Source organism: Echinops telfairi, unplaced genomic scaffold, assembly GCF_000313985.2.
Source record: "Echinops telfairi isolate 266 unplaced genomic scaffold, ASM31398v2 ScPeMD7_7415;HRSCAF=8453, whole genome shotgun sequence".
Classification (NCBI taxonomy): Eukaryota; Metazoa; Chordata; class Mammalia; order Afrosoricida; family Tenrecidae; genus Echinops; species Echinops telfairi.
In genome coordinates this window covers 1,308,697-1,330,502 of record NW_022111315.1, presented here as the reverse complement: position 1 = coordinate 1,330,502, position 21,806 = coordinate 1,308,697, and positions in this window count along the sequence as shown.

Below are 21,806 nucleotides of genomic sequence, written 5' to 3'. Positions count from 1 at the left end.
CACAGGGCCAGGCAGTTTCATTCTGTTGAACATAGGGTTGCTATGAATTGAAGCCAACTCGATGGCACCCCCTCATTCACTTGAAATAACCAACCATTTAAACTTGCAATTCTATTTGTATTCTCAAGGTGACAATTTCTAGCAACTCTAGAGGCTAAGCTGTTAAAAATACCCTTTTCATACAAATTGTGAAGATGTTTTTAAAGAAAATTTAACTTAATGTCATCATCAAAACAGTTGCCAAGAGCATACAGTACAACAGCTTTATATGCAATACAAGAGGCAAACAAGATAAATCCAAGTTGTTTCACAAATAGGACAATAACAATGTTGAGACTACAAAATTCCAAAGTAAACCATAATGACTTAAAGGTAGGGTGCACAAAAATTAAGCAATTTTAGCACTACCTCCTTCTAAACATATTACCTTGTTGACCTTGAGTTTAGGCATACAACATCTGAGAGGTGTAGTTCTTCCCCTTGAGTGTTTTTATGACCCACTTCTAAACATATTACCTTGCTGACCTTGAGTTTGGGCACACAACATCTGAGAGGTGTCGTTCTTCCCCTTGAGTGTTTTTATGACCCATTTAATAAGAGGCTAGAACCTGTAGACCTTCTGAATAACTTAATCAAACCTCTCTCCTAATACCTAGAACCTGCTCCAAGACTTCTTTCCTGTTTACCTCAATGTGGCAGTTCCTTAGGGCAGTGCCCACCTGGGATGGTGATTTCCATTTATCTTAAAAGACTTAAGGAGGGGTATCTTCACATTAAAGAGTCCTGGTGTCTTAGTGGGTTACTCCTTGGGCTGCTAACCTCAAGGTCAGCAGTTCAATTCAATCAGTGACTCTGTGGGATAGACATAAGGCTTTCTGCTCCTATAAATATTTACAGCTGGGGGGAACAGAGCACTAATCCACCACGGGGAGGGTACTGTTTATGTCTCTACAGGAAAGAAGAGATGAATCATACCTCAACCTGGTGCTCCAAGCTTGAGGGGATACTGGCATGAAGCAGTGAACTAACAGAGAGGTCTGTGGGGCCTGCCCCTATCCCAGTTATGTTGACCCCCTACCCAGAAAAATGCACTTCAGAGGACAACACAACAAGATACAGCCCGAGAAGAGTGACAGGTCTGCCCAGACCACACAGGAGCAAACTGAGAGGGAAAGAGAGAAGTGGGGAGTGTACAGTATCCTGGCCCACCACGCTTTGAAGATGACATTCCCACTTGAAGCCGCCAATGCACAGAGAGGACAGCAGGGTCAGGATCACCATGAGACACAATGTCCCCTTACTGACCGACAGCGCTATGGGGGACAGCACCGGAGACACAGTGCAGGAATTGTGCCTGGTTTGACCCCCCACCACCAGGGCATAACACGAAGGGAGCGCAAGGAATTCCCAAAGGAATTCTGAAAATAGACTTTGGACTCAGCAGGGCAGGGCTTGGCACTGCATCACCCCCTGATCAGAAAACATCCAATAAGGGTCAGCAGACAGACCTGGAAGTATTCATAGGCTATTTCGTTTTGTTTTGTTTTCCTTTTTTCTTCATGTCTATCTGTATAAGATAGGCAGAATAAACAATCCCGAGGAGAAAACAATGGGACCAATGGTTCAAGGGGACACATGGGAGAGAGGAGGAGATGGGGGGAATGGAGGGGATAGCTAACAAACTCAGGGATCAGGGAACAACAAGAGATCTAAAATTGATGTGGAGGAGGGCAGAATCCCTGGTGGGGTTCAATCATGTGCAATAGCCAAGAAAAAGTACAGAGAGCCAAATGCAGATCGAAGGACAGTAGGAAAGTAGGAAAGTAAAAGGAAATAGAAGAAAGAATTAAGAGGCAAAAGACATTTAGAGAGGTATAAAATAGACATCTACATATGTAAATATATTAATATATAACAATAGGGATATAGGTATGTGTACATATATTTATAGGTTAAGTATTAAGGCAGCAGATGGACATTGGGCCTCTACTCAAGTCCTTCCTCAACACAAGGACACTTTGTTCTAATAACCTGGCATTCTGTGATGCTTACCTTCCTGATACAAAATGAGTGCATAAGCTAATGTCGTGAAGAAAGCTGATGGTGCCTGGCTATTACAAGATAAAGCTTCTGGGGTCTTAAAGGCTTGATGTTAATCAAGTGACCACCTAGTAGGAAAGTAGCAAAGCCTACATGGAAGAAGCACACCAACCTGTGTGATCAGAGGTGTGGACTGGATCAGGTATTAGGCATCAGAAAACTCAAAACAAACAACCATTTTGATGTAAGCAAAGGGTATTGGAATGGAGACCCAAAGCCCATCTGTAGACTATTGGACATCCCCTTACAGAAGGGTCTCAAGGAAGGGATGAGCCAGCCAGGGTGCAGTATAGCACCAATGAAACACTCAACATTCCTTTAGTTCTTTAATGCTTCCCCCAGTCCCACCAACCCCCCTATCCTGACCCCAGTTCGACCTTACAAATCTAGCTGGACAAGAGCATGTACAGTGGTACAGATAAACACTCTCAACACACAGAATCCAGGACAGATTAAACCCCTCAGGACCAATAATGAGAGTAGCGATACCAGGGGGTATCGGGGACTGGTAGAGCAAGAAAGGGAGAAAGTGGGAACAGATCACAATGATCAACATACAAACCTCCCTCTTCCAGGGGGATGAACAACAGAAACGTGGAGGAAGGGAGACAAAAGACAGTGTAAAAGAGTAAAATAAAAATAATTTCTAAATTATCAAGGTTTCACAAGGATGGGAGGGTGGGGGAGGGGAGGGAAAAAAGAAGAGCTTATACCAAGGGCTCAAGTAGAAAGAAAATGTTTCAGAAATGATGGTAACATATGCACAAATGTGCTTGGTACAACTGATGTATGGATTGTTATAAGAGCTGTAAGATCCCCCAATAAAATGATTTATTAAAATAAAAAAATAATTTTAAAAAAGTTTACAGCTTCGTAAATTGAAAGAGGGAGTTTCTACTCTGCCCTACATGTTGTAATCAACTCAATGACAGTGAAGTTTTGTTTGTTTATCCTCACATTTGGGTGGGTGGGGTGGGGGGGTAGGTTTGGATTTTATGTTGTGTTTTTAACCGACCAGGGCTATTCATGACAATTCCAATTTCAAATTCCAATGTGTACTCTTGTTTCATTTCTGATTTAAAAAATCATTTATCATAAGAGTTTGGAGTATAGAAGAGAGTTGGAATTTTAAGAAAATAGATTACTAAAGTAGAAAGGTTTTAATTAATATAAAAAATAGCCAGACTATACTTTTCGCAGTGTAAATCCCATTTGTAGCCTTGCTTTTTTCCCCACACTTAAATAGCTCCTGGAAATCACTCCATATTAGTATCTAGCAATTTTCATCCTTATTGGATGGGTTTTAGCACTAAAAAGGTAAAGTATGGTTAATAGTTTATGTACATCCTACTAGCTTCTTTGTAAAAAATATATTGTAGTTTAGAAAAGTAAGAGCAAAACAGAAAAACTATTAAGAAGAACTCTTGTTTTCCATGCATGAGACCCAAGTTTGATTCCAGGTAGGTAATTGGAACCTGGCATGTTGTTATGATACTGAAGGAGTTTCAGCAGAGCTCCCAGATAGAAATAAAGGCTTGGTGATTTACTTCTGAAAATCAGCCAATAAAAATAGGTGACAAACATCCACTTCATAGCCCATCATAATGATAGTGCAGGACTGGATTTTGTTCTATTGTTCAAAGGGCCACCATTTGAGTCTGGCTGGGTGGCAGACAACAATAGTCCAGGGATATACGGGGATGAGTCATTTTGGATCATGTTCATGAAAATGAGGAGAAACACCCACATATGAATGGTGCCACTTCATTGAGCAGGGCTGCCAGAGCAACTCAGACAATTTCCTGAAACAGTAAAAAGCCCCACAAACTTTATCTTATTTAAACCACATTTTATTTGGGATCTCTGTCACATGCACTGAACCTTCATCCTTACTAATTCATTAACTTGCTTTGTTTACAATAATTGAGTGTCCAGACAACTGCGTTCTAGTGTTCTTGGACAAAGAAGAGGGAAGAAGGTATTTCCAGGTTGTAAATTTTGAAATTTTTGTCATAGCAATAGAGACCCTTTGGAAGTGATAAGTACAAAAAGAACCTTCAAAAGGTTAGGTGGTTACCATTGAGTTAATTCTAATGTTGACCGTATATGTGCAGAATAAAATTGTTCTGTAAGGTTTTTTTATATACTAAATAATTTTATTGGGGGCTCTTTACAGATCAATTATATCAAGCGAACTTATACATATGGTGCCATCATCATTTTGAAAACATTGTCTTTCTACTTAAGCCATTTGATATCAGCTCTTTTTTCCCTTCTTCCCCCAAACTCCCGCCTTTGTGAGCCCTTAATAAATTATATATATGCATATATGTACATATATATCTTATACCATCCGTTGTACTCCTTCACCCATATTTCTGTTATTTGTCCCCCTCAGGAGGGGGGGATTCTACATTTATCATTGCTATCAGCTCCCCCTTTCTTCCCTTCTCCACATACCCTCCATATACCATCAGAGAATTGTTACTCCTGTTACTGTTTCTGAGGAGTTTATCTGTCTTGGAATCCATGTGCTGAAAGCATTTATCTGTACCAATGTACATATTCCAGTCTAGCAGGATTTGTGAGGTAGAACTAAGGTCATAATAGTTGGGGGAATGTTGTGTGTTTCGTCTGTGCCATACTGAACCCTGGATGAGTCGTCCCTTCTGTCTGACACTTCTGGGAGGGAATGTCCAATAGTCTATGGATGGCTCTGGGTCTCCACTCTGGTCCCTTTCCTTCACATCTGTATAATTGTTTGTTTTTGATCTTCTGATACCTGATGCTGTTTACATCTCGAAATCACACAGGCTGGTGTGTTCCTTCCTTGTGGGATTTGTTGCTTCACTGCTAGATGGCCGCTTGCTTAACTTCAAGCCAACCAGGTTGAACTTCAGACCAAGCAGGTGAGGCTGTGCAGGTCCCATCTGCCAACCAGGTGAGGCTGTGCAGGTCCCATCTACCATGCACTTCCACCTCCTGGACAGAGCCCAGAGGCACCATTTCCAGGATCTTCCTAATAATAGGAAGTTGTGGTACATGCCCAACAAATTCCACCTTCTTACAGCACAGGTTTAGCATATCCTTCCTCTGCTTGACTCTTTCAATAAGGAAAGTGAGGAATTCACCTGGGATTTCTTCCTGAAAGCACTGGTCTGTGAGCACCTTCAAGGGGTCAGGAGCTAATGCTTCCTTCCCCACTGACAAGTATTTGTCCCTTTTAGGGTCTGAGTTCTTTGGTGGGTGATTTCTGACTCTTCTGTGGAAGTCAGAGGCACTAGACTGGGTTCCTGTCCACACATTCCAGAAGTTAGTGTTAGTATTCGTCCGTAAATTCAGCACTTTGAGTTTGAATTTCATGTATTAAAAATTGTGGGCAAGCAAGATATCAAGACCATCCAGTGCAGCCTTTAAGATGTCATGGGGAGACATAAATCCTCCATTCGAGTCCCCAGGGAGAGCCACATGAAGGGCCAGGCCCCGACCATGGCCTTCACTGACTCTTTGTGGCCCCAACAACAGCTGCCATGAACATGTATGGGAAGAGGTATATGGGCTGCCACTCCAGAGCAGCAATAGCTGAGGCTTCATTCTGCAACACACGCAGGATAACAAGGTCCAGGTGCCTGGGAGGACTCCTCCTGCTCACAGTATGCTAATCAATATGCTCCAAAAGGATTCTTCTCCCTTGTGTCTAGGAAGTAGGTATAGGAACTGGGCAAAAATTGCAGGTCCACAGAAGCACGTTTGTCTGGCTCAACTCTCATGGCTGTAGTAGTTCTGTAGGGTTTTCAGAAACAGATCACCATGTCTGTCTTCTGATGTCCCTCTGGGTATTTGACTTGCGTATTTTTCAGCTAGTAGTTGTAACAATTTATACCAAACTAAAAAGAAACCAGAATACAAACCTAGTTCTAGGTCTAAATACCACAACATTACCATAGCTAACCTCACCGTGACCTCTCCAGTTCATTCTAGTTTCTCTAAATTTGCATAAATATATTTCATACACACTGACCTACTTGCTGTTCATTGGATCTGCTGTTCCCTCTGTCTACAATGGCTCTTCCCACAACCAAATGAATCATTCCTTCATTTCCTTCTAATGAATATTCAGAGGCCTTCTCTGATCAACTAAAATTGCAATACATTTCATATCCCCCTTGTTGTTATTGTTAGATGCCATTGAGTTGGCTCTGACTCATTGTGACTGCATGGCATATGCAATAGAATGAAACATTGCTTTGTCTTGTGCCATCCTCACAAACGTTGCCATTGTCGAGTCTATTATTGCAGCCATCGTGTCACTCCATCTCATTGGAGTCCCTTCTTCTTTTGCCTGACCCTGTACTTTATGAAGCATAGTGTCCTCCAGGGACTGGTTCTTCCTGATAATATGTCCAAAATATGTGAGACATGGTCTTTCCATCCTTGCTTCTATAGAGTATTCTAGTTGTGCTTCTTCCAAGACAGATATATTCTTTCAATATTCTTTACCAGCACCATAATTCAAATGTATCAATTCTGCTTTAGTGGTCCTTATTCATTGTCTAGCTTTTGCATACATGAGGTCATTGAAAATACCATAGCTTGTATCAGGTACACCTTAGTCTTCAAAGTGACATCTTTGCTTTTCAACACTTTAAATAACTATTATACACCCAATTTCTCTAATGTAACACATCTTTGATTTTCTGGCTGCTGCTTCCATGGGTGTTGATTGTGGATCCAACTAAAATGAAATCTTTCAAAATTTCAGTCTTTTCTCTGTTTATGATGGTGTTGCTTATTTGTGTAGTTGCAAGGATTTTTGTTTTCTTTGTGGTGAGGCATAATCCATAGTGAAGGCTGTAATCTTTGATCTTCAAGTCTTCTTCATTTTCAGTAAGCAAGGTTGCATCATCTGTATTTCTCAGGTTGTCATGGGTCTTCCTGCAATCCTGTGCCATATTCTTCTTCACGTAGTCTTGCTTATCAGATAGTTTGCTCAGTTTACAACCTGAATTAGTATGCTGAAAGAATGCAATACTATGTTCTCCTTTCGCTACAGAATGTCCCTTGTTTTTTACTCTATGGACAGGTTCATCAGGAGCACAATTAAGTGTTCTAGAGTTTCTAGCCTTCAAATTGTTATCCATGATTTACTATGATTCAGAGACTCAAATGCCTTTGCATAGTCATTAAAATATAGATAAACTTCTTTCTCTGCTTTCAGCCAAGACCCATCTGACATCAGTATCCCTCATTGTGCATCTTCTTCTGAAACTTGCTTAAATTTCTCTTGATGTATTGCTGTAACAGTCATTGAATTATCTTTAGAAAAATTTTAGTTGCATATGATAACAATGATATGGTTCTATAATTTGCACATTCTGTTGGGTCACCTTTCTTTGGAATTGGTACAAATATGGATCTCTTTGAGTCAGTTGACTTGCTACTTGTCTTTCAAATTTCATGGTACAGACAGCTTAGCATTGCAGCCATTGCTGGAAAATATGTCAATAGACATTCTGCCAATTGCTTGAGTCTTGTTTGTTGCCAATGATTTCAGTGCAACTTGGACTTCTTCCTTCATTGTATATGATGGTTGATCATATACTGCCTCCTGATATGATTGAATGTCAACCAATTTTCTTCAGTACAGTGACTGTGTATTTCTTCCATCTTCTCTGAAGGTTTTACATAGAATCCTTCAATATTTCAATTTGAGGTGTGAATTTTTCTTCAATTATTCAGCTTAAGAAATGCCAGGTATATTCATCCCTTTTGGTTTTGTAATTCCAGATCTCTGCACATTTTATTATAATACTTTGTGTTATCTAGCTACCCTTTTAAATCTTCCATTCAGCTCTTTACTTCACCACTTCTTCCTTTCACTTTAGCTTTACTGTATTCAAGAGCAAATGCCCCTGACTATGATTTATTTTACTTCACAGAATGTATCACCACTTCATATTATAGTTTATATTTATTTTCATATTTCTGCCTTCCTTCCCAAGATGGCATTACATCAGGAGGAACTTGTTCTAATTTACTGCTGTTGTCATAATATTTAGAAAGATGTGCTGAAACAAAGTTGACACAAAATAAATGTCTGTTACATGAATGAATGACATACAAGATATATTTCTCTTAGTCCTTCTATTAGCATTTCAAGGAGTTTGAATGTTTAACTAATACATACGTGAGGGAGCACTGGGGAGGAGGTTAGGATGGAATTAGCCTTGAGACTAAAAACATTCGGAAAAGAGCCTAAAGAGGAACTAAAAGGCTATCTTGTTCCAAATCCATTTGCAGACCGAGAAGCAATTAGATCCACTTTTATGGAGGTTTTAAAACTTCCTATGAGTAACAAAATTCTCTATTTTTGCATCTGTCTTTTGCCACATTAAGAAAAACTTTTAAATCTTTGGAAGAAGGAGAACAATTTATTAATTTGATGTGATCGTCTGTTGAGTACATTCTGGCTTGTAGCAACCTTGGTGCTGCACTAGCCCCACAACTGTTGTAATGTTTGAGGGCATTGTTTGCAGCCATTTGGTCAATCTATCTCATGGAGAGGTTTTGGTTTTTTTTACTGACCAGACTACCCATCACAATATACTTCTCCAGGAACTGATTCCTCCTCATAACTAAAAAAAAAAAACCCACTGCCATCAAATCAATGCGACTGGTGGTGACCACATAGAACAGGGTAAAACTGACACCTGTTAAATTATGAAACGGTAACTCTTTATGAGAGTAGAAATACTTCTTTCTCCTGAAGAGTAGCTGGTGATTTCAAGCTGGGGACCTTGAATTCCTCTCCTGATAACATGCCCATAATATGTGCGATGCAGAGGAGGAGGATTCAAGATTCACTATACAACTACACTGTCCAGAGACTCTACAACAAAGACTTGAGAAACCAAGTGAAACAGATATAGATGACTATCCTGAAACCCAAAGTTTCAAAGGAAAGAAAGAAAGGTAGGTCACATACCAATGAGAAGAAAACACTGGACTAAAACCGTAAATAAGGAACAATAAACTGCCAACGAGTACAAAGTAGCCATTCTGAATTATTTTAAGTGGTGTTCTAATCAGAGCAGGAACTAGATAACTGGTTCAGTTTGCTCAGTACCCACATAAAGGATCTACAACCATACAAGTGTCCCCTTTCCCCCTTACCTTGCACAACTTCGCAGTGACCAGTAAAATCCCACCTTCTCCACTACTAGTATTGTGCTAGTTTTCTTCATCTTCCTTCTGCCATCCCTTTTCTTTCCTTTCTTGTTTTTCTGTCCTCTTCCCTTATAATTTTTCTTTTTTGTATCCCGTAAAGCAGGTACCACCCTACCCCCAACATCAACTATGTGAATAGTAGTGCCTGCTCCGTACACAAAAACACTAATTCACACACACACACACACACACACACACACACACACACCAATTGGAGGTGCAAGCTTCGACAGAGAAAGCAGGTGCATTCCTATGTAGCCCTTTTTGGCAGCAAGCCCTTTCACTAGAACTATGTTTCTCTTTTTATTTTAGAATTTGTTTTGCTTCTTGATTCTTCCCTTATTCCTATTGCTCTTCTAGTCTTTCTTTTATTTAATTATTGTCCCCGCCCCCTTGATTTTTTTTTTTAATCTGAAGATTGGGTGCCCACTACACCAGCTCCCCCATCCTGCAGTTAGCATCTCCCACCCCTAACATTCCACAGATGGTGGTATGTGCTTCCTCAGCGCTATCTCCACATTCTTGCTACAGTTGTGCTTGACAGCTAATATTTGTATTCCATCTGGCAAGATCCATGTGTACTTCACCATTTATGCTATTGATTGTGATGTTATCAGTGAATAAGTCACTGTTCTTCCAAAGTTCTGTAATGTGATCTCTCTTATTTCTGTGGTCAAGGCCATGTTTTACAACTGCTGATCCATCTTCCTTGTTTTCCACATTCACATTCTAATCACCAATAATTGTCAATGCATCTTGATTGTCTGTCTGTTCAATTTCACACAACAGAAGTCAGTAAACATTTTCAACGTTTTCCCTTTTAGATATTACCTGAAATTCTTACTTCATTAATGCCATTAAAGTGACCTCTACTTTGAGGAGGCGATTTTCCCCTAATCTTAATTCGAGTACCTTCCCATCTGAGGGGCTCATCTTGCCAGTATTATGATTCAAATTTGATTGCAATTAAAATCATTTTACCTGTGGTTTTCTTTATTCAGTGTCCAACTTTCACATGCATATAAGGTAGTTGAAAATACCATAGCTTGGGTCAGCACCTTAGTACACAAAGTGACATCCTTGCTTTTCAATACTTTAAAAAGGTTTTGGGTATCAGATTGAACTGATGCAAATGTATGGTTGGATCTCTTGACTGCTGCTTTCATGGGTATTGATTGTGGATCCAAACAAGACAAACATCTTCACAACTTCATTCTTTTCTATGTTTATCATGGTCTAATTGTGAGGATTTTTCTTCTCTTTGTATTAGATTGCAATCCATTTTGAAGACATGCAATCTTTGCTCTTCATCAGCAAGTGCTTCAAGTCATCTTCACTTTCAGCAAGCAAAGTTCTGCATATCACAAAGAGTTCTTGATATAATCTAGCTTCTCTGATTATTTGCTCAGCATACAGATTGAATAAGTATGGTGAAAGGATACAACTCTGACATACCTTTCCTGATTTTAAACCATTCCCTTGTTCTGTTCACACAATTTCCTCTTGATCAATCTTCAGGTTCCACATGAGCACAATGAAGTGTTCTGGAATTCCTTCTTCTCAAGGCTATCTATAGTTTGTTATGCCCCACACTGTCCAATGACTTGACATAGTCAATAAAACACAAATAAACATCTCTCTGGTATTGTATGCTTTCAGCCAATATTAATCTGACATCAACAATTATATCCCTTGTTCCACATCCTCTTTTGAATCTGGCGTGCACCTCTGGCAGCTCCCTGTCAATGTACTGTAGAAACCATTATTGAATGTTCTTAAGCAAAATTTACCTTTATGTGATATCAATGATATTGTTCTATAATTTGAGCATTCTGATGTGTTACCATTCTTTGGAATGAATAAAAATATAGAATATAGATCTCTTCCAGCCAGTTGGCCAAGTAGCTGTCTTCCAAGTTTTTTCGCAGAGATAAGTGAGTGTTCCAGTGCTTCAACAGCTTGTTGAAACATTTCAATTGATATTCTGTCAATTCATGGAGTCTTGTTTTTTACTATGCCTTCAGTGCGCTTGGACTTCTTCCTTCAGTACTATTGGTTCTCGACTACATGCTACTTCCTGAAATGGGTGAATGTTGACTTATTCTTTTTGGTACAGTGACTGTGCATTCTTTCCATCTTCTTTGGATACTTCCTGCATCATTCAATATTTTCCCTAAAAAATATTTCAATATTGTAACTCGAGGCTTTGAACTTTTTTCTTTATTTCTTTCAGTTTAAGATATACTTCCTTATTGGTTTTCAAACTCTAGGTCTTTGCGCATTTATTTATAATACTTTACTTTGTCTTCTCTCCTTTGAAATTTTTAGTTCAGCTCTTTAATTATTTCCTCCATTTGCCTTAGCTACTCTACAATTAAGAGGCAGTGAAAACCTCTTGTGACATCCACTTTGGTCTTTTCTTTCTTTTTTGTCTTTTAAATGACCATGTGCTTTCTTCATGTATGATGTTCTTGATGTCATTCCACAGCTCATCAGATATTCTGTCATTAATGTTCAATGTGTCAAACTTGAGATGGTGACGGACATCGAGTAAGCTATAGACAACCAGAAGAATAAACAAATCTATCTTGGAAAAAATAGAGCCAAAATCCTTTTTAGGAGCATTCATGGTGAGACTTTATTACACATACATTGGACACGTTACCTGGGGAAGCACATCCTGCTTGGGAAAGTACAAAGTCAGTAAACCTAGGAAGATCCTCGGTGAGATGAATTGACACAGTGGCTGCAACAATGGGTACAAACATGTGAATGACTGTGAAGATTGCATAGGACTAGGCACTGTTTTGCTCTGTTGTACATAGGATCATTCTGGGGCAGAACAGACTGGAGAGCACCTAAGAACTACAGCACGCATGCACAAACACATACACACATACGCACACACAAGGATGAGGGACTTCATGGAAAATTTCCATTACATTTTAGTTTCACTTTTCCACAATTTTTTGAAATCCCATCAGACGTGTGTGTATACACACACACAGGGCAAATAAAAAATATGACTACTAGGGTTTCAGTTCATACATATATCAGTTTATTCCAAACAAAACACATTTAAACTTGTCTCCATAATAAAGTAAATGACTGCAGACAAGTTCTCTCAGTATACACTGGTCTTGGTCTTGTTAAGTTGCCTTTATAAAAAAAAGAGGGCCAATCCAAACAGTTCTTTCTATGAGGATCTACTAGACCAATTAAATTCAAGACCAAGAGTTCAGCTCAGAAGGTTATTGTGATAGTTGAGTTTTATGTCAACTTTGCTGGGACAAGATTCTCAGTGTTCTAACAGTTGATAGTCCTCCATGATGTGACCTAAAAATGTAGTCAACTCTATGATGGGATATTCAATGAGCAACCAATCCATTGTAAGAAGATAAAGGTGAAATGCAACCCTTCTACTCAGCCCTGATGCTATTTAAAGGAAGTTTCCCCAGGTGTACAGCCTACTTCTTATATAAGTAGACGCTGTGGAAAAAGTTTGCTTTTTGCTGGGTCTGGATCCTGAAATTGGCTAATCAACCTCTGGTTGTGTGTGTGTGTGTGTGTGTGTGTAATCGGGAACTTTATATCAAAGGATAATTGTATATTAAGACTACATCCCAAGAGACAGTCAAGATGGCACCCAGGTGAGTGGCACATACTGAGGGCTCTTTCATGCAAGGCGAGTTTAGTGTCCAGGTGGCCGAGTGGAAGGATTCTGGTGAGTGAGAGATCCCCCTGGGACAACACCCCATCCCCACCCCGCACACCTGTCCTGAGCCAGAGCACCGGAGATCTGGGATCTGATCCTTGGGACATCTCAGCTCATCAGGCTGAGCAACCCAATGCGCACACCGCCACCGCTGCCACAAGCAGCGATTGACCCACCACACCCCCAGGCTGGGTATCCATTCCAGGAGTTGCTTAGCTGCCCTGCCAAGACACACACAGCTGTGGCGCGTCCCCTGCAGCAGCTGCCCACTCATCGTGCTCCACTGGGAGGGAAGTTTCCCCTTACCGCAGTTCCTCTCTTCCCACATGGCAGTGATCCACCGCTGGGCTTGGGTTGCTCTTTCCATTCATCCAGGACCCTGGTAACTTATCTAAAGTCTACCAGTAGCTGGCTGGGTGACCTGCGACTGGGGATGATCCACCACCATTGTTGCTTGGGACCCCTCCCCCAGCACCCCCACCTGCCCACCAGCACCCCCCAGCTTCGCTCCCACTCCCTGACTGGGAGGCCCCATTGTGCGCACTCTCACAGCTGGCAGCCTTGGGCACTTCCCGCCAGCATGCACCCACTTCCTTAGCCCATCTTGCTTCTACCCACAGCCCTGCATTTCTGCCAGAGCCACTCCAGTCTGGCCCAAGCCACTGTGGTGCCCTGCAGTGTTCCCAGCGCCAGAGGCCCTAAAAGCCTGCCTGCCCCAGCCCATTCCTGCCACCGAAGTCTACCACCACTGCCCTGTGTTTCCCAACAGATTCACTTCTGTCCACTCCCGGCCCAGCCCATGGCACTGTGGTGCCCTGTGGTATTCAGAGCGCTGGCGGCCAGAACGATAAATGTTCCTGCATGCTAAGTAGGCTAGAGCCCAGACCCTACATTTCCTGCTGGAGCCGTTTCTGTCTACTCCAGGCAGGCCCAAGCCACTGCAGTACCCTGCAGCTATCCCAGCCCTGGGCAGCCCCAAACACAATTGGCCTCAGCCTATTCCTGCCAGCACAGGAGGTTAGTGCCTTGGCCAAGTGTTTCCCACTAGAGCCACTTCTACCAGCTCCAGGCCCACACCACTGCATCACTCCTTGCTACCCAATCCCTTTCCAGCCAGCGCAGAGGCTTACCACTGCAGTGCGATTCCCTCAGGCACAGCTTCTGCCTACTGGCTCAGTACTACAGGCCTTTAGGAATCCGGAGAGTGTGTGCATGCTTGATCTGAAGAGCATTCATTCCCCTCACATAGCCTGGCTTCAGAGCCCTAGCTCAGAACCGCCTCCTGTGGCAGCGAGGCCTCCCCCAATGTTGCCTTCCATTAGGCGTCTTTAAAAATTGGAGGGGAAAAGGGAAACATTTTTTTTAAGTTTCTTTTTTTATTATTACTTTCATTTCTTTTTAATTATTTTTTTCTCTACTTTTTATCTTTTCCTTTTTTAATTAAACAAGAAAAAAGACTGCTAAGTGTGCCCTGACAGACCAGGTCAAAGCAGCCTAGGGGCATGCATATAGGCTCCAGCCCCCACTCCAGTCACTGAATTTTATCACCAATGTTGGCCACTGAACCATCAGGGAACTCTGCCTACATGCTAGTCTGACCAACCTCTATAATAGGACACAGACAGCCCACTGAAAGCATCCTGTAGTAACACAGAGAAAGACTTAAGGGCCCCCTGGTCTCCCAGAAACCTGGAGCCTATGAAAGGATCAAGGAAACCTCAACATACCACATCACTCCAAACAAAAAAAACCCAGAGAGATAAAACACAGTAGCAGAGTTAATGATACTCATGGAAGAATCAGACACGGATCTGCCACAGAAGGAAATCTTCATAAGTATGCTTGGAGTAATACAGGAGCTGAAGGAAGCAACGCAGAATAAGGATGTAATTATGGAGGATATGAAGTCCGCACACCAAAGGGACATACAAGTACTAATGGATGAGGTAGCAGAAGCCACACACAAGGTTACAGAACTTATTCTTAGGCTTGAGGAGGCAGAGAACTGTATCCGTGATCTCGAAGACACTCAAACTGACCTCAGCAAGTGAGGAAGACAGTCAGATAGGAAAATAAAGAAGCAGAAGATAACCTGAGATCAATGACAGATACGATCAGAGGAAAACAGTAGAATAATTGGTCTACCGGAACAGAAAACACCACACAAGTCGACAGTCAAGATAGCGAAGGAATTTCTGGAAGAAAACTTTCCCATCTTAATGAGTGAAAACCAGGCACTCATGCAGGAAGCAGAAAGGAAACCAACTAGACTAAAGCCCAAGAAGAACTCACCAAGACATATAATAGTAAAAATATCCAACTTCGAGAAAAAAGAGAAAATTCTAAGGGCAGTAAGAGAAAGGAAGACAGTCACATACAAAGGAGCTCAGGTAAGAATATGCTCAGACCTATCAGCAAATACCATGAAGAGGAGGAGAGAGTGGAGAAACTTCTTCCAAAAGCTGAAACAAAAAAACGCTTCACCAAGAATCTTTTACCCCGCCAAATGTGGAGATAAGGGTCTTCTAGGAAAAGGAAAGACTCAAAGAATATGCTGCAAGACATCCCACCTTGAGGAAGATACTAGCTGACTCACTATGGCCATAGGATCAACCTACACCAAACAAATGCAGGGGACCTCCATATAGCCCATCTCCATCCAAAAGCCAATGTGCCAGGAAGACTTACCAAGATAACAGGGCCTCAGAGGGAAAAGAAGACAAGATAGAAACTCCCCACACAAACACAGCACACTGACATGAAGGGAGATAGGAAAACACCCAAAACACAATACATGCCATGACAACAATGAATCCATAGATTGTGATAATAACTGTGTTCCAATGGACTCAATTCATACATTAAAAGAAAAAGGCTGGCATGATAATATCAATAGATGACGAGAACGCATTCAACAACATCCAACACACGTTCTTGTTTAAGACACTCAAGAAGATAGGAAGAGAAGAAAATTCCTCAATATTATACAAGCTGTATATGCAAAAGCAACAGCCAATGTGATAGTTAATGGAGAAAAGATGAAAACAATTCCACTAATGAAGGGGCCCAATCAAGGATGCTCCTTGTCCCCACTCCTAAAATCATACTGGAGGTCTTTGTTAACAACATAAGACAAAGAAAAGACATCAAAGGTATTCATCTTGGGAAGGAAGAGGTGAAATTACCATTATTCGCAAATGATATACATTGAAAATCCCCTAAACTCCACAAGTGGAGTGTTGAAAGCAATAGAGGAATCATGGCAGAGTGGCAGGATACAAGATCAACAAACAGAACTCTATAGGACTACTCTACACATCAGACAAGATCACAGAAGAGACAATTAAAAAGGTACCCTTTACAATAGCCAAGCACAAATTGAAATATCTAGGGATATACCTGACTTAAAAAACAAAAGATTTGTATGAGGAAAATCATAAACCACTACTACTAGAAACCACGAATGACCTCAACAAATGGAAGAACATTCCATGCTCATGGATTGGCAGACTCAATATAGTAAAGATGTCAGTTCTACCCAAGGCACTATATAAGTTCAAAGCTATCCTGAAACAAATACCAACATCCTTCTTAAAAAAATTGGAAAAATTGATTACCAACTTCATATGGAGAGGGAAGAAGCCCAGAATTAGAGAATTCCTCAAGAAGAAGGAAAAAGTGGGAGGGCTTGCTCTACCTAACTTTAGCACATATTATATGGCCACAGTAGTCAAAACAGTGTGGTACTGGTATAATGACAGATATTCAGACCAATGGAAAAGAGCTGAAGACCCAGAAATAAAAACATCAGCATACAGGCAATTGATTTTGATAATAGCCCGCCAAAAATCAAACGGAAAGCAGATGCCCTCTTCAATAAATGGTGTTGGGGGGGTGGGGAATGGATATCTACCTGCAGAAAAATGAAGCAAGACCCTTACCTCACTCCATGCACAAGAATAAATTCAAGGTGGATCACAGACCTTGAGATAAAACCCCCAAACAATTAGGGCCATTAATGAGGGAATTGGGACAAACCTGAGAACCTTGGCACAGGGAATACATAGGCACATTTCCACAAACTTTTTGAAGTCCTGTGTGTGTATATATGGATGCATGTATACCTATAAGTAGAGAAAGAGGGGGAGAGAGAGGAAATGGCTCATTGAATTGTGGAATATGGCAAGTCCTAAATCTGTGGATCACATATCAGGCTGGAGGCTTCTCCTTACTCATGTGTTTCAGGGGCTGATGAACTAACAATTATCAGATCAAATGACAGGTTGTTGGCTCACAGGACTACAAAAACTGGTGAACCCGAGAAGCAACATGTCAGGTAACAGGCTGCTAAGCTCAAGTCCCAAGATCCAGAGGTCAGATGATGGCAACTTGGATGCAGGATCCAGGGTAAGACTGTGCCATGTCAAAGCATTCATATATTGGATGTAGGTCAAAGACCCAAGGAAACTCTTCTTACATCAGAGTAAATGTATGACCTGAGGGTATGACTTGAGTAACAGTGCAACTTGTAACTGTGACTCAAGATACACATCACATTAATCCTATCTCATTAACATATAGAGACTAGGATTTACAACACATAAAATAGAAGATCAAAAAATGGAGGACAGCTACACAATTCTAGGAATGAACTTGATACATAACACTGTCACAAAGACCAGTCATTAGAGAAATATTGAGTACATACTATATCCTTGACTCCAGAGACTGCATATTGACATTTGCAGCATCTGCCTGGAAACCAAGAGCTCCTAGAATTCAATAATAAGGAAGAAAACAACTATCAGAAAAATGACCAAAATACATAATCAGTTACTTCCCAGAAGACATATGGCTCATAAACTTATTAATTTCCACACAACTTCATTAGTAAACAGGAAAATGTAAATTGAAACCATGATATTAGCTCACATTAAACTGGTTGGCAAACATTAAAGGTCAGCTAAAGGCATGTGCTAGAGAATACATAAAGCAATGTGAACTCTCATACTCTGGTGAGAGTATATATTGATAAAATCACTTCAGAAAAAAAAATCTAGCATTTCTCAGTAAAACAGAATGTTCACAGATCATATATCCCAGCAATTATACTCCTAGGTATATACTTGAGTATAAGCGAACCAGAATATCAGTGGAGGCACCTAATTTTACCACAAAAACTGCATTCAAATGTGCTGAAAATCTCGGCTTCTACACGAGTATATGCGGTATATCCTAGGGAACCTTTGTGAGTACCAGAAGATAATTATTCTGAAAACAAAGATTATCATATAAAATATGAATTTTGAACATCCCAAATGAGTATAGTTTAATAAATTAATTCATACAATTAACTTTCTTTCTCACTACCATTGAGTCTATGCTGACTCATAGTGACCTTATATAACAGGGTAAAACTGCCCTGTTAGTTTCTGTCTTTAGCCCATGGAGCCACTGGTGGATTTGAACTACTGACCTTATGGTTAACAGCCCAATATGTAACAACTATACCACCAGGGAACATAAAATACATAGCCAATAAGAATGAATCTCAAAAACCTCAAGTTGAGTGGAAAACAATCCCGTCACAAAAGAATATACTATATTTCATTATATCATATTGCATTATATGTCAAAAGTAAATAAGAACTTGTTTAGGAAGATATGTGTGATATGTGATTATACATATGTGGTAAACTACAAATTTTAAGCAAGGGAATTATAGACAAACATGCCAGTATAGCCTTGTAGGAGGGACTGAGGCCTTATAGTACCGTATTATTTCTGGACCTCAGTGGTAGGTGCACATATATTCTCATTATTTTTCTACACTCTATATTTATATTTATTTTCTTATTTGAATATTTCCTAATAGCTCAAAGAAAAAATTAAAAATCCTATCATATCTTAAAAGGAACAGGGCTGGGAACAGCAGACAGCAAGAGCCAGATGCCTGAGGGTGGCGGGGTAGCAGTGGCTTCAGTGCAAGCAGACTCTGACTCTGGCCCTGAACTTGCTCCCCCAGCCTCTCAGTCTCCCCCGTTCCCACTTGTTACTTGTGCATTGGACAGGAGTTCCTGCGCTCTCCTCAGCTGTCAAAAACACTTGTGCAGACAAAAACACTCCACCACCTTCCATTCTCCCCCCACCCCTGCCGCAGCCACCTCCAGGCCTGTTGCTATAGAGCCTACCTGTATGTCAATAAACAACAGCTGAAGCACCAATAAATAAATAAATAAATAAAAGGAACAGGGTAGTGGAAAAGTTGGAAAACCATTCCTGTTTCTGCCAGTCCACATTTTATCCCATATTATCTCTCTCTGATATTCACTGGACTACCAGAACTGCTCTCTGATACAGACACTTGGTCCATGCCTGTAAAGAATGGTGTGGGAACCATATCTGACCTCCTTTGACTTCACAAGAGGTAAGGAAAACCAAATTCAACATTGGCCCAAATTCTATGAGATGGAGGTCAGAGATGCCAGTTGTATTTACAATTTTGACACCAATCATCCCTATCATTACACCCTCTACTTTTCTGCTGGGGTCAAAAATTCATTACAATGATCACACAAAATTCAATATTCACAAGACAATTCAAAAGACAATACTCACAATTATGGGATTTATTAGGAAAGTTACAGGTTACAATTTACTATCAGAAATGCGCATGATATAGTTCTTCTGCTCAGGAGTGCCTCTTTTTAGCCATGCCCATGGGCACATCTTTCTCTGGTCCTTGCCATCTCAGATATGTGGTACCTTGGCCTCTTCCCTGATTGGGCACTGCTACAAAGCACCTTTAGCATTACTGATAAATGACCAAAAGGCATTCCACTCTACAATAAGCTTCAGCCAGGTGATACTCCGTGCTAGCCCCATAGATGGGCAAATGTAGCTCCCCTAATTAAGTGCCTGGAGGCAGCTCCTCTACTAGCAAGCCTTCTGCCCAAAGGCACTCAGCTTTATTCTTTCCATGGGCTGGGTCATGGAAAGCCCATTGTTCTTTCTCATGCTTGGGTCTTAGTTCTGTTACTACTATTTCTCTGTTGTCACAGTCTTCTGTTTCCTGTATCAAGGAGGCTCAGTGCACAGGGAGCTCAGGGTCCAAAGGATGCACTCCACTCCGTCTCTTCTTTCTTGATGGTTATGAGATTCTCCCATTCCTGCTTCTGACATGGCTCATTCTAAACCCAGTGGGATGTCAAAACTGACCAATTTCCACAATAGGATTCAATACACCCTATTTCCGTGGCCACACCTACTATTTGATGATTATGATTAGAATAACCATATGAAGTAATTCACTGCGCCATGATGCTCCTTATTCTACCCCTTTCCAAGTGATCATAAATAAGCAGTCCTTGGGCTTTAGTTTTTCAGCTGTGTAGCTGTGTGTATCTGTTTTTCGTGTGTTTTTTTTACACAGCACCATTATTGTCTTGAAATTTGAATTCTTTGATAAAAACACCCACATGCAAAGATAAATACATAAAATATTTATAGTTGTTGAATTTAAGAGGTAAGTGATATATACTATTAAATTATGCTATTAAGTTTTATCCTATTAAATTTCCAATTTCCCCATATGTTTGAACATTTTTACAATTAAAAGTTGAGTAAATTAAATTGTAATACTTTAAAAGGGGCATGCTCTCTCTGGTTCATCATAATCCCTACTATCCCTATTGTATAATTCTCAACTTGATTTCCTATTTTGTATTAGTAACTCTAGTACCTAGAAACATTTTGAGTTTACAACCTTTGGCTCAACTTGTAGGTCTTGACCTCTTCTAAATTTCCTTATCTCTTGCATGTAAACAGGTTATGGTGTTTGGGGCATCACAGATGTTTTTCCTCATTTACATAAACTGAATAATCCATACACAAAGCTTAGTTTTTGAAAACTTAAAGGACAATGAAAGTTGATGTAATTTTCCACTACCCTTCAGAGAAGAGAGGCCTCCCAAACTTCGTACAATAACATTGGTAAGTGTCATTGCTAGTTGTCAGAGAAATGATTCTGACTCATTCTGACCCCCATATGGAAGAGTAGAACTGTTCCATAGGGTTTTTAACTATCTTATAAAATAGAAGTCGGGACTAAGAAAAGGAAAGTTGCACCAGCTAGCCTGTCCCAGAAAACAAAGAGCCAGTGAAGTAAACTACTGTAGCCAGGGCATAATACAAGGAAACAGGTGAATAGCTATTGATTGGTGTATACAAACAATGGTTCCTGGACTTCTGAGTTAGAAATAATCCCTTGAGGGTGTAAAGGTACCAGAGAGGTTACAACAAATGAATTGTTCCTATTCACACTGATGATCAATTTTTCAGAGTCCAATCATGTTGGGGAAGTGTCTTTATAGTTAGTGATCCCTTAGTCATAATCAGCGATTTGTAAAAAATAAATTTATAAAATAAATCTATATAAGTCCTATTTTTTTTTACTACTCAGGAAAGTATTAACTGAAAACAACAATAATAAACTAACTGCCATTGAGTAGATTCTGACATAGCAACCATATAGGACAGGACAATTCTTTTATGGCAAATCACTGCTTTCACTTCTGCAGCTATCACAATGCATTAAACAAATCCCCCCAACTTAGCATCATACATCATGAATTCATCAAATTGTTAGGCAAACAAAATAGTTCTAAAAGGCAGGTAGGGTGACTTGATAGAAAAACTAAGGCTGACCAAAGAAGATAAGGAAATGGCAAGGTCCCTGTAATGAGATTATGAGTTATTTTTGTTC